Consider the following 11,756-nt stretch of genomic DNA (forward strand, 5'->3'; position numbering starts at 1 on the left):
TTGATTATGCTCAGTTTTTTCTACAAATAATTGTCTAATGCAGCTAAGCTGGTTACTGGCTTAAATCATATTCCAAAGGGTGATTTTCAATCACTGGTTTGCTTACACAAAGTATCACAACTGTCCACATTTTGGATTTGATTATATTATTATTCTCTAAGCAAATGTTGTACATACATTTGAAATACACTCGGAAAGCAAAGTATTTACAAAGTGTAAATGAAGAGAGTGACAATCAGCAAAGAAAACATTCCATGTTTTATTAAAAAGGAATAAGAAAGACCTGCTACTTGGTCTTCCTGAGAATGCCCACAAAAATCTGCCCTAATCCTACACTTCTGAATACTATTAATAAAAATATATGTTTTTTCCAGAAGATTATAGAAAATACATACACATTATATTGATTTTAGTGTAGCATGAAGATTACTATTTCCTAAAGATTATTAAATTAAGACATTTAATATTTCCATTTCTAAAGAGGATTAGTTAGAACTCATGGATTTTCTCCAGACTGCTAATTTAAAGTGTGAATAAGAACTGTTTCTATAATACAACTGCATATTGGCATTGTAGCTTCACAGACCATTTTAATATTAGTTAGTTAAACCTCACAACACCTTTGGGAGGTAGGTAAGCATCGTGGGAAGAAAATGAATGACACAGTGGGCATCTTGATACTTCTTACACAGAAGTGGTGTTGAGTCACATTCTAACCTCCAGAAGCTGAAGCCTAACAGAAATAAAATAAACTCCCACTTGAGGGAACAGCACTGCATATTGTATTTTGTTCTAGAGAAATGAGAGATTGAAAGGCCCATTCTTAGGATGCTGAACTCAAGCAGAAAATTAAATATTATCTTTACTGATATATGCATAGAGTTAATTTAATCCTAATGGAAAGTCAAATACACTGCTGAATTATGTTACCAAACTAAGATTGGTACAAAATAGTGACACTCCAAAAAATGGATACAAATTCCATGGTAATTTCTAAAATTCAAACCGTCACACTTTTGCCTGAAGTGACAAGTTATTTGCATAACTTGTTTGACAGACTTAAAAGTTACCATAAGTGAATGGGATTTTCTTGAAATAATGTATCCAAGCAAAGCCTTCCCCAGGATATATCTCTAAATGACAAGAAATTTTAGAGATTCTTCTAAAAAAGGATGTTACTCCAGAGAAAGACAATGAGAGTTGACCTGCACTATCCTAAGGATATTTAGACATAATTTATCTCCTAAGGACCTTGGGAGAAAAACTGTTTAAATATAATCCTAATTACAGCAGAGTCAGAAGGATTCCTTTGCCTGTATGTTTGAGATGCAGCAGATCTGCTAAAGAGCATGGGCTTTCTAGATTGTAAATAAAAACTAGAAATGAAAACAAAACAAAAAAAACCCATGCTAACTTTCCTAAGATGATTTAGAAAGGGATACTTCTTTAGCAGGGATTGGGTTAAATGATCCCTTACTTTTCTATAAGTCTATGATTCTAACTCGTCCAGGTTTAAAGCTTCTGGGATTTTCTGCAGATACACCAGCACAGAAATTAAGCATCCCCTAGCCAACGAGGAAAACTATAATATACATGCTACAAGAGGTTCTGCCTGTTCCTTCTATGCCTCAAAGGATTTAACAAGATTTTTGAGGCCTATGGTGATTCTAGTCTCGGATTTCCAGTAGACTGGTCTATAGTCTGCTTCACATTGAAGTCAAGGGAGATACTCTAGTATAGGTTGATCACCACTTTACTGAATTAAACCCAAGCAAGCTGGAGGTTCAGCTACAGCAAGAGGAGGAACATTTATGATGGTTTTTACTGCAGTATTATAAATATACCTCTCTAAGGCCATGTCTGTACAGCTTTTCTTCCAACCCCTGGTCTGTTGCTGGTAGAATAAATCCCTCATGCTTGGCTACACGAGGGCCAACCAATTAGAATAGACAATTTAGGAGTGGTCTCAAGTAACTAGGAGTGGACCTGAACACATCATGTCCCTTGCAACAAACCACTTGGGCTCTCCTAAGACAAGAGCCTAAGCACAGTAACAGGGAATGTATTCAGGACTGTGCTTCCATCTGTCTGCTCAGACCAACTGCTAATCTCTAGGTGCCCAAGTAGGAGTGAGGTTTACTTTGTCTGCTGATGGGGAACCAAGCCCGAGAGAGGGACCATGTAGATAGTAGACTTTCACAAAATTTTATATCACAACTTTTAATCTCAAAGCACTGTTTATCTCCAGTAAGATTGTATAAACCTGAAGACTGAAGAAGCTACAAGTAATGCAGAATGCACCAGGACACTTTTTCAGTAACAAAGGGCATTGCAAATCCTGTCCTAGACCTTACTCACTTCTCTCAGTCCTTTTTGAACACTGAGATTTTTTTTCTTTAATGTGACAGTCACTACAGTGGTGCTGGCCCAAGTGTCAGCCTGTGGAACCGTGGATCTCTGTCTTAAGGGCAATGCTCTTGTGCAGTGGTGCTCAGCTTTTTGGTGCCATAGGCTGAATGAGTGGGAAGGGACCCGTCTGCAGGGTTGGTCTCATGTTGCCTGTGCTTGGCCCCGTCTGACCGGATCAGGTCCCTGTGATGCCTCCCTGGTATCAGTGCTTCTGAATCAAGGCCTCCTGCTATTTCACTTAGCCCTGTGCCATCAGATCAGGTCTCAATGCTGCCTTCATCAGCCTTGCATGATGGAACAGGCCCTGTCACCTCCAACCAGCTCAGTGTGCCTAGATTGGGCCCTCAGGGCACCTTCACACCACCAAGCTAGTGAGCTATCCTGCCCACAGGACTCTCCACAGATCTGGAAATTTGGTATTGGGGAGTAGTAGTTGGGGATCCCCCATCATCAAATTTTCTGAATCCATGGGGATCTCTACAGACCCAATGGCATAGCTTCATGACCCAGATCTGGCCCACAGTCTGGGCCTTTAGTGCTTCTGCTCTTGTGCACTAGAGACACTTTTCTCAGCCATTAACCTCAGTGTGAAGTTTGTACCCTCAGGAATTAACAATGCCTATACATCTCATCATTTTCAGGTTCACACAGGGAATTGACCTCTTTGACCCTGCTTTCCTACATAGAAATTCCAAATTCATTTGCTTTTTTGTGCATTCTTAACTCCTGTAACAGACTCTTCCTAGGTACTGAAATGGAGGGCATGAACATCATGTGCCTCCCAAGGCTCAGGGGGCATGGTGACTGCCCACAGGCGGTGGTGGCATTGGCAGTGGGGGCATGACAGCAGTGAGTGGGGAGCTCCTGCAGGCAGCCAAGGCGGTGTTGGCGGCAAGGCCAGGAGGGCAGTGGCCAGTGGCGATTGGTGACCTCCTGCTGATGGCACCAGTGGTGGGGGGAGAGGGGGAGCAGCAACCACCCACAGGTGCCACCAGCAGCATCAGCCAAGCTCAAGGGGTGCACATCCACCCATGTGCACCCCCTATGTGTCACCAGTGATGGAGGGGGCTGGATGGGAGGGGGGAGAGGGAACCAAAGGAACCAACCACCCCACCCCCACCCTTTGCTTGACCATCTTAAGTCACGTTATACTTATTTAAGTCTGGAAAGTGTTTATATACCACACACTGGGCGCATCTACACAAGACATTTACTGCAGCATTGCCTAATTAATTCAACAGTAAAACATTGTCTATAAGTGCAGTGCTATTAGGGTGGAGTAAACTAATTAATTCTGCCATAGGATAGTACTGCCACACACAAATACTGTCCTACAGCTGAGTTACTTTGCCACAATGCAAGTGTAGACACTGACGGGTTTAGCTGGAGCACAAGGGTGATTCAGTGCAGGGGCTGCCTGCCACTTACCTCCACACTGTAGCACCCTCGTGTCCCAGCCAGCCCCAACAAAGCACACTGAGCTGGATCAAAGCAGCCCCGGCTGGCAGGGTAGCCACCAGGGCCTCCTGCCAACTAGGGCCGCTTTGCCTTGGCTCAATGTGCTGTTGTCCTAAGCACACGTGCAAATGGTGAAAATGCAAACTGTGCCAGAGTCCATCCAGGCACACCAGTTGCACTTATAGACACACCCACTGATGACTGAATTACCAAGAATAGAATAAACCTACGTATCTCAGAAATTTTTTTTACTGAGACCTTTGTATGTTACAGCTGCCCATGTCTGGTTTTCACATTTGATTAAGTTTCTCCATGACTGAAAGTTAATCCCCTATGGTAGAGGAGGGCAGAGTTCTATTTTTTGGCTCAAGGAATATTACCTCTCATCAAGTCATACATCATGCGATTGCCTAATAATAGAAAAATAATGCATCACTATTCCCTCAAATAAACAAAATTAGCTCTTCTTAAAAATAAAAAATAGCAAGTTTTTGTGCCACAAGTCATTGTCAACTCCTCACAGGCTGTTGAGCAACACTTCAGAGCAGTATTTCATAAAGTGAACAGATGCCTGGCTGCGTCTATGGGAATTAACTGAGATGTCAGTTTTCATTCATTTCCAGGGCTGTGACCTGACTGTTTTATGTTTATTTTAAAATAGAGTAACTTAGATTTTATGGGAAATTGTGAATGTTTTACTAAGCAGAATGTAATGCATCCATTAAAAACAATGAAAAATAAGACTCCTGACATTTTCATGAGGAAAAAAAAATGAGTATAAAAGTAGTACTGACTGCTATTGAGAGAATGAAAATGTTGTTTCCTTTCATTTTAATAGCAGAATTCCACTGACCTCATTTCAAGGGTCATTTTGTTTCATCTTTTACAGATCCATTAAGGTCTTCAAAAAACAAAAGATATGGAAGAAAATGTACACAAAGTACAATTTTTAGCTGAGTACCAAAAATAAATCAATACAATTTTATACAATTTCTTCCAAGAAGGGTCTGCAGCTGTTTAAAATTCAAGGCATCAAGAACAAGGGTATCAAAACTGCCATCAAAAAGTGAGCAAGCAGTAATAAACTGAACAGGACTGCAAACATTCATGTCACATCTATCATGCACAAGGCTGGGATGGTCAGGAGCCACCCCTGGGACAAAAGCAGCAGAACTCTGCAATCTGGTCAGCTACTGCTTTTATTATTAATATTGAGGTGCAAGTTCTGGTATCCCACTACTCTGTCTTGATCAAAGAGGATAAGTCCCATTGCCTCTGGGACCTTATTGTCTCCTTGGGCTACACTTTCAAAAGAAATGGAAGGGCGGCTGCAATCTGGTCTGTTTAATGGAACAGAGAGCAAAGGGATATGCAATAGAAAATAGAGACAAAGAGAAAAGAATGAGAGGAACTGAGATGCTGCCATCAATGAAAGTAAAAGGAGAGAGACATAAGGAGAAGTGAGAATGGTATGGGAATTATAAACACAAAAAGAACAGAGGGGAAAAAAAGACTAAAAATAGAATTGGTGCTGGGATTGGACAGAAATGAAAGACAAAGATGGAGATCAGTTAAACAGAGGCCAGGTAAAGCAAGTCCAAACATAGACTTTGAGACTTGAGGCACAGTACTGCTGTTTATCCTGCACGATCAGAGATTTTGGTTAGTAATGGTGGTTTATACAACTATAGGACACTTACTCCATCACTAAGTGGTGCTTTAGTGACACACACAGACACTTGTGCTGCTGGGGTAGAGAGCATGGCCAGGTGCAAGCAGTGTGGCTGAAGCAATATGGTAACTGAGGAGGAACAACCAGGGCAGCAGCCCCAGGTGCCACCTTTGTGACAGGGTGCCAAAACAGCTGTTGCTATAAAGGAAGCCAATTGCACTGCTCCAATTGCCACAGCAGGAGCTGGCACTGCTCTAGGTGCTGCTCAGGTGCTCTAGACATAGGCCTGCCCTGCTGAGCTAAAGCTTCTGTAAGTCACTTTGATCCACAGCTGCCAATTCAGCCTTCCTGGGTAGATGGTATAAGGTACAGTATAAAATTGTCATATTTACACGCAGACACTCTACACGCAATGAGTGTCTGGCTGAAGTGCAAGCAAGACTCCTCACTTCCCCACATGTGGCGGACTACTTACTGGTAGCATTATATGAACAACAAATATTAAGAATTAGTTAATATTATCTACACTTATAGATGTTTCTTCATTTTAGTATATTTTCCTTGAAGTCATCTAGACAGCAAACATCCTTTGTAATTATGGCTATTAATTACTATTTATATTGTGGTAATGTCCTTGAGTAAATTCCTATCATACTCTTGCTCTTTGGCAATGCCTACTCAGGTTATATCATGTTTATACAAAAAGGATGGTCATGAATGAGCTGTGATGTGTTGATACCACTGCCTATCCCTCCTGACCAATATTATCTAACTTGGCTGGAAACAGACATCTTCAGTAGAGCATGATCATCTGTGCCACAATATGTCCAAGCACAGCTAATCACACTCCATGGATGTCTATATATGTTCCCAGTAGCTTCATCCTAACTTGGGGCACAGCTGCAAGCACAGGTACCACTCGCAGATATACCCCGTACTGGGGAATGGAGGAATCCCCTGCAGGGGATTTCCCTGCATGCTCCCACAAGCTGGGGGGACGGGTGCAGAAACTCTTGCTGCCAGGAATATGTGCTCAGTCGGTGCATGTTTCCATCAGCAGTGTAGGTCTTGGGCTCAAACGCAGAGGGGAAACCCCTCTATGGGAATCCCCTTCCTCTCCATGCTTGCAGGCACACCTGTGGAAATCCCAGCTTGCAGAAAAGCACCCTGAAGCCCCGACTCTCCCCACTTACCCAGATGCCTCCCTGGATGGCCAACCAAGGGTACCTCTACAACTTCAGGTTTTCCCTTGCTTGCAGACACACCCCATCCCTGGAACACAATTAGCTGGACGGATGTGTCCGGGTAAGCAGTTAGAGAGGCAGGTGGTCCCAAGGCTTGAGGGGGCTGATCCTACCTGGGACTTCCTGGGGTGTGCAGGACCGGGTCCCTCAGGCCCATGGAGCCCTGGCCCCAGGGAGACTGAAAAGCCCAGGCAGCTTTGTATTGCCTGGGGTCTTCTGTTGTAAGCAAAGAGATGTGGGCTACAGTAAAGTGTCCCAGTTTGTTGCTATCTTATGTCATGGCCATAAATTTCAGTATTTGTGGCACGACAATGTATGGACATCTGTTTGGTTTCAATTTGTGCCACCATACAAATCTTTATGGTGGCACAAACCCAACATCTGTTTCCACCTGTTATGTCCTCCTCCCTGTGTCTGTCTCCGTCTTTCTGCTGTCTTGTCTCATATTTAGATTGTAAGCTCATTAAAGCAGCTGCCATCTTTTTGTTTTCTATTTGTGTGGCATGTAACACCTGCCCCATGAGCAGGGCACCCTGGTGCTCCAAAATAATATTTAACATTTAGTTAATATGAAGAGCATTTTCATTAAAAACTGCCAACTGTTTCTGATGAGGCATTTCCCAGATGGTATATCAGTGTTACCTACTCATTTTCAAATGTCATCAGCTTCTAGTAGCTAAGTCTGAGCTATGTCAAGACCACATCCCTTGGATTATCCTTTAGGCGCTGTTTCCTGTTTGATGGCAGTTCTGCTTCAGATGGTAAGGTTCACACACAAATGAACCGATATGGATACGCACCATCCATCTTTGATGTGTCATTAAATTTTATTTTATAAATCCAAAATTTAATACAGAAACTATTTAGCAAATTCTCTGATTTTTTAGACTTGGCAGAAAGTGTAACAATCTTTATCATCAGGATTCAGATTGCACAGCCATTTGTTTTCTGCTTTGGATGATGGAGAGACTTGTAAAAGTCAGCAAATTCAATATTGTCGGCCAGATTATACATTACTTATAAGATTTGACAATTTCTTAACGTGTCCTTTTAACACCCATCATGGCATTGTTTTAATTTGGCCATTGCTTGCTACACAAGAACTACAATAATCTCCAGTCAGCACATAACTCTGTGGATTCATTGCTGCTCCTTATTGACCTGAAGTCTTGGTTTTCTTTCATTCACAATTTACATGCTGTTAGAAATTTGTTGTTGACTATGTCCAGGAAGAGATTATGTACAAGAAAAAAATTCAGTCAGGTTATGGGACAATAACTTTTATCTTTGTGATGATACCATCTTGGAAAAAAACCTGTGTGAAACATTTTGTACACTTGGTTTTATTGGAACAGCCCTCTTCATATTTAGCTCAGTCATAGGAGCCAAATACGTGGGGGCATGAAGGCCCTGACCCTCAGAAAGAGGGTAGGGTGACCACCCATCCCTAAGTGGGTGGGACAGTCCTGAAATGGAAACATCAAGTCCCAGTCCCAGGCTGCATGACTCCAGGACAGCAATTGTCCTGGATTCCCAGGATCATGCAGAGATCCACAGTTTCCATTCACCGTGGAAAAATAGAGGATATGGTGGGTTTCTCCTCACAGGCTGGTAGAGATTCAGCCTTCAAGGGGCTGCAGAGACCAAAGTGCAGGGTGTGCCATGTACACATGTGTGTACACATGGATGCACATAGCTAGGAATACAGCCTCAGGCAGTGGTGGACAGCAGCTCCTTCAGCTGCCTGCAGGTAATTGTCAGGTCAGGAAGGCCCCCACAGGGAGGGAGGGAGTGGGGCAGGGGCTGGATTGTGGAGCGAAGTGGGACAGAGCCATGGGCGGCTCGTGCAGAGGCCAGAGGTTGTGGGGTAGCTCCCTGCTGCTGTGCACATCCCAGGGGAGGGGAGTATGAAGGGGCATGTGCCCCCCCAGACTTGTGTGGGGCAGATGCAGGCTGCTTGCTGCAGGCTCAAGGCTCCCTTCTCTGCTGGTCTCCCCTGGGGAGCCCTGCACCAGCTGCACTGCCATGGCAAGGAGCCCCCTGCCTGCCCAATAGCAGTGGGGGGCATGACTGCATGCTGCCACCCCCGCTGCTGTCTGCTAGGCAGGGGTGCCTTGCCATGGCAGCATGGCCAGAGTGGGGCTCCTGGGGGGAGGGCAGCAGGGCTGGGAGCCCAGAGCCCAGTGGGAAGCCTGCGTCTGCCCCTCACCCCTTGGGTTCCACTAGGCTTTACTCTGGCTGTGCCAACAGGGGGGGCATCAGCTTAGGCTCCCTTGGCAAAAATTAAAGATCAGCACCTACGAGCTCAGGAGTTTATTCTGAAAATGCAGAAAACTTAAATGGTGTGGTTTACAATGAAAAGACCTAATGTTTTAATTTTAAAGAAATAACTGTAACATATCTACAGTGCACAGTTGTGAGCTTTTACTCTCTAGGGGCCAGATCCTTAAAAGGGATGACTTGCCACCATGAAGGTCTTGCCTTGGGGGTAAGGAAATAAAAATTGCCGCATAGCATAATTTTAAAAGCCAATGAAAAGCTGCTAAGTCAGATTTTCACAAACCAGCATCTCCATGACAACTCTTTTGTCACTTGGTTTAATAATAAGCTGCTGGATATAACTGTTCAACATTTATATTGAGTTAGTGATGCTAAAATTGTTAATATACTCCTCCTTCCCCAACCAATGTCAGCCTAAGCATTTTCAAGTGTCTGAGCTGCTCCCCAACCCACCACCCCCGGCATTGTGAGAAGGAGTTTGTAAAATTCTCTCAGGTTTTTTCAAGTAAATAGATAAACAAGCAGAGTGCCACAAAATCTTCACAATAGATCGGAAAGGCTGAAGTCTTATCTAGATTATATAAACTGTAAATTGAATCCTGTGGGTGTTTCTACTTACCAAAAGGGATTTGCTCCAATTATGCACTACAAATGACAATAAAGCACTCCAGTTCTATCTCAACCAGGCATTTATTCATATATCCAACTTTTAGCATTTAAAGTCACTTGCACATAAGCAACATGGTGCAAGGTAAAATCAAGCAGGAACGTATCACATCTGCTGTTCCATTCTAACCGCCTTCATGCACACTCTTACTCTGTGGTAAATGAAAACCAACTATAGATCAGGACCAGATCGACATCATTGTCATAGAGCCCTACACTTAGGTTTCAGCATGCTTGAAAAGAGCCACCTTCCCCAAGGAGGACAATCAAAAAAAAACCCCAAACAAAAAAACCCAACAGGGTTAGGCATGTTGGATCCTTATACAGAAGGGAACTAGGCTCCTACAAAGCACAGTCCAGAGACCTTCCTGGTAATCAGAGAGGTGCCTAGACCTAGGTCAGGGACTGACAACCTTTTAGAGCATCAGGCTGGGTGTGTGACCCATCTGCTGCCATGAGCTGCCAACCCTCCAGCCCCAGTTCCAGTGTGCTTCCTGCTCTGCATCCCCCTGCACTTACCAGGGGTCAAAAAAACCATGGCAATAGCAATGGAAATGACAAATTTGGTGGCAAGGGCAGTGAACAGGGAGCTTTAGTTTAGTACTGCCAGTTTAGTACAGCCCCTTAAAATTGGTTCCTGCTTCCCCTTATGAGGGATCTGATTTTTCCAAGAGATACTAGCTCTTTGTGGGCTGGAGCCACCACATGGGCTGCAGGGTGCTGCACCTTGACCTCACTGATAAAAAATACCATGCGCAGGAAGATGTTAAATTCCTACCAGTCTTCAGAGCTAGGGTCGGCAACCCTCCAGGACTGCCCTGGAGTCTCCAGGAATTAGAGATAAATCTCCAGGAGACTGATGAGAGTCACCCAAGAGGTAAATGATGGGGCATTCATTAAAATAAATATTACATGCTGAATGTGATTTATACAGTTGTTCAGTGGGTTTTTAAAATGTAGTAGTAATGTGAATTTGCCTTCCTGATGTAGAGTCATTAATGTCATTACATCATGTGATGAAATCTTCTGGAATAGATTCAAACAGAGTTGGCAACCTTATTCAGAGCTTGAGCGCCAGAGGGCTGCACAGAAAGACCTCAGTTCATTTGAGAACTAGAATACCTAGAGTACACGCTCCTCACACACACCAGGATCACAGAATTATAGGATTGGCAGGGACTTCAAGGCTCATCTAGGCAACCTCCTACATGAATGCAGGATAATCATATCTTCACATGGCTGGTATTCTAGCCCCTTGATCATCTTCAATACTTTTTCTACATCTTCCTAATCCCCAAATCCTTCTTAAAATACAGTGAACAAAAAAACCCAAACAAACAACTGAACACAGTACTGCTGTTAAAGTGCCAAACAGAGGGGTACTATCACCTCCTAGGTCTTGCATACAATATTTCTGTTACCAAATACTCAGGACCATTTGGCCTTTAGAGAGATGAGACTATAGTTCCAGATAAGGGCCCATTTTGTAAACTTCGATATAGAATTAAGGTGCAGCTGCAATTCACTTAATAATTACCCTTTAAAAACAAAATTGCAGTATAGTTACAGTTCCCTTAACTGTTACCACCCAGTCAGGAAAGAAACAAAAAGACAAATCTACAGCCTGACCTTTTATCGTTATACCCCAAAAGCACAAGAACAAACAATTATTTCAATGCCTATCTAGCTACACCATCATATAGTAGAATACAGATTCTAACCAGCCACAGAGATTTAGGAAGTGGCATGTGGACTAACAGCTTTGGGGAGGGGGCCTCCAATCCACCTACTTCATCCTCCAGCGCTGGCTGAAAAAACCCAAGACCAAAGTTCCTCTGCTCCCTTTCCCCGCTCCCATCCTAAAGACAGCACCAGAGCAGGGCTGAGCTGCAGCCAGCCCAGCTCTCCACACAGACACAAGTTACTGAAGGTGCTCTACTTTGAAGCATCTTCATCTGAACCCTCATGAGGGTTCACATTTTCATGTGACAGGGCCCTTTTAAAACACCCTGCAGCTGTGCACATCT

This window comes from Crocodylus siamensis, chromosome 1 (genome assembly GCF_052110815.1).
Source record: "Crocodylus siamensis isolate JL-2025a chromosome 1, ASM5211081v1, whole genome shotgun sequence".
In the NCBI taxonomy this organism is placed as follows: Eukaryota; Metazoa; Chordata; order Crocodylia; family Crocodylidae; genus Crocodylus; species Crocodylus siamensis.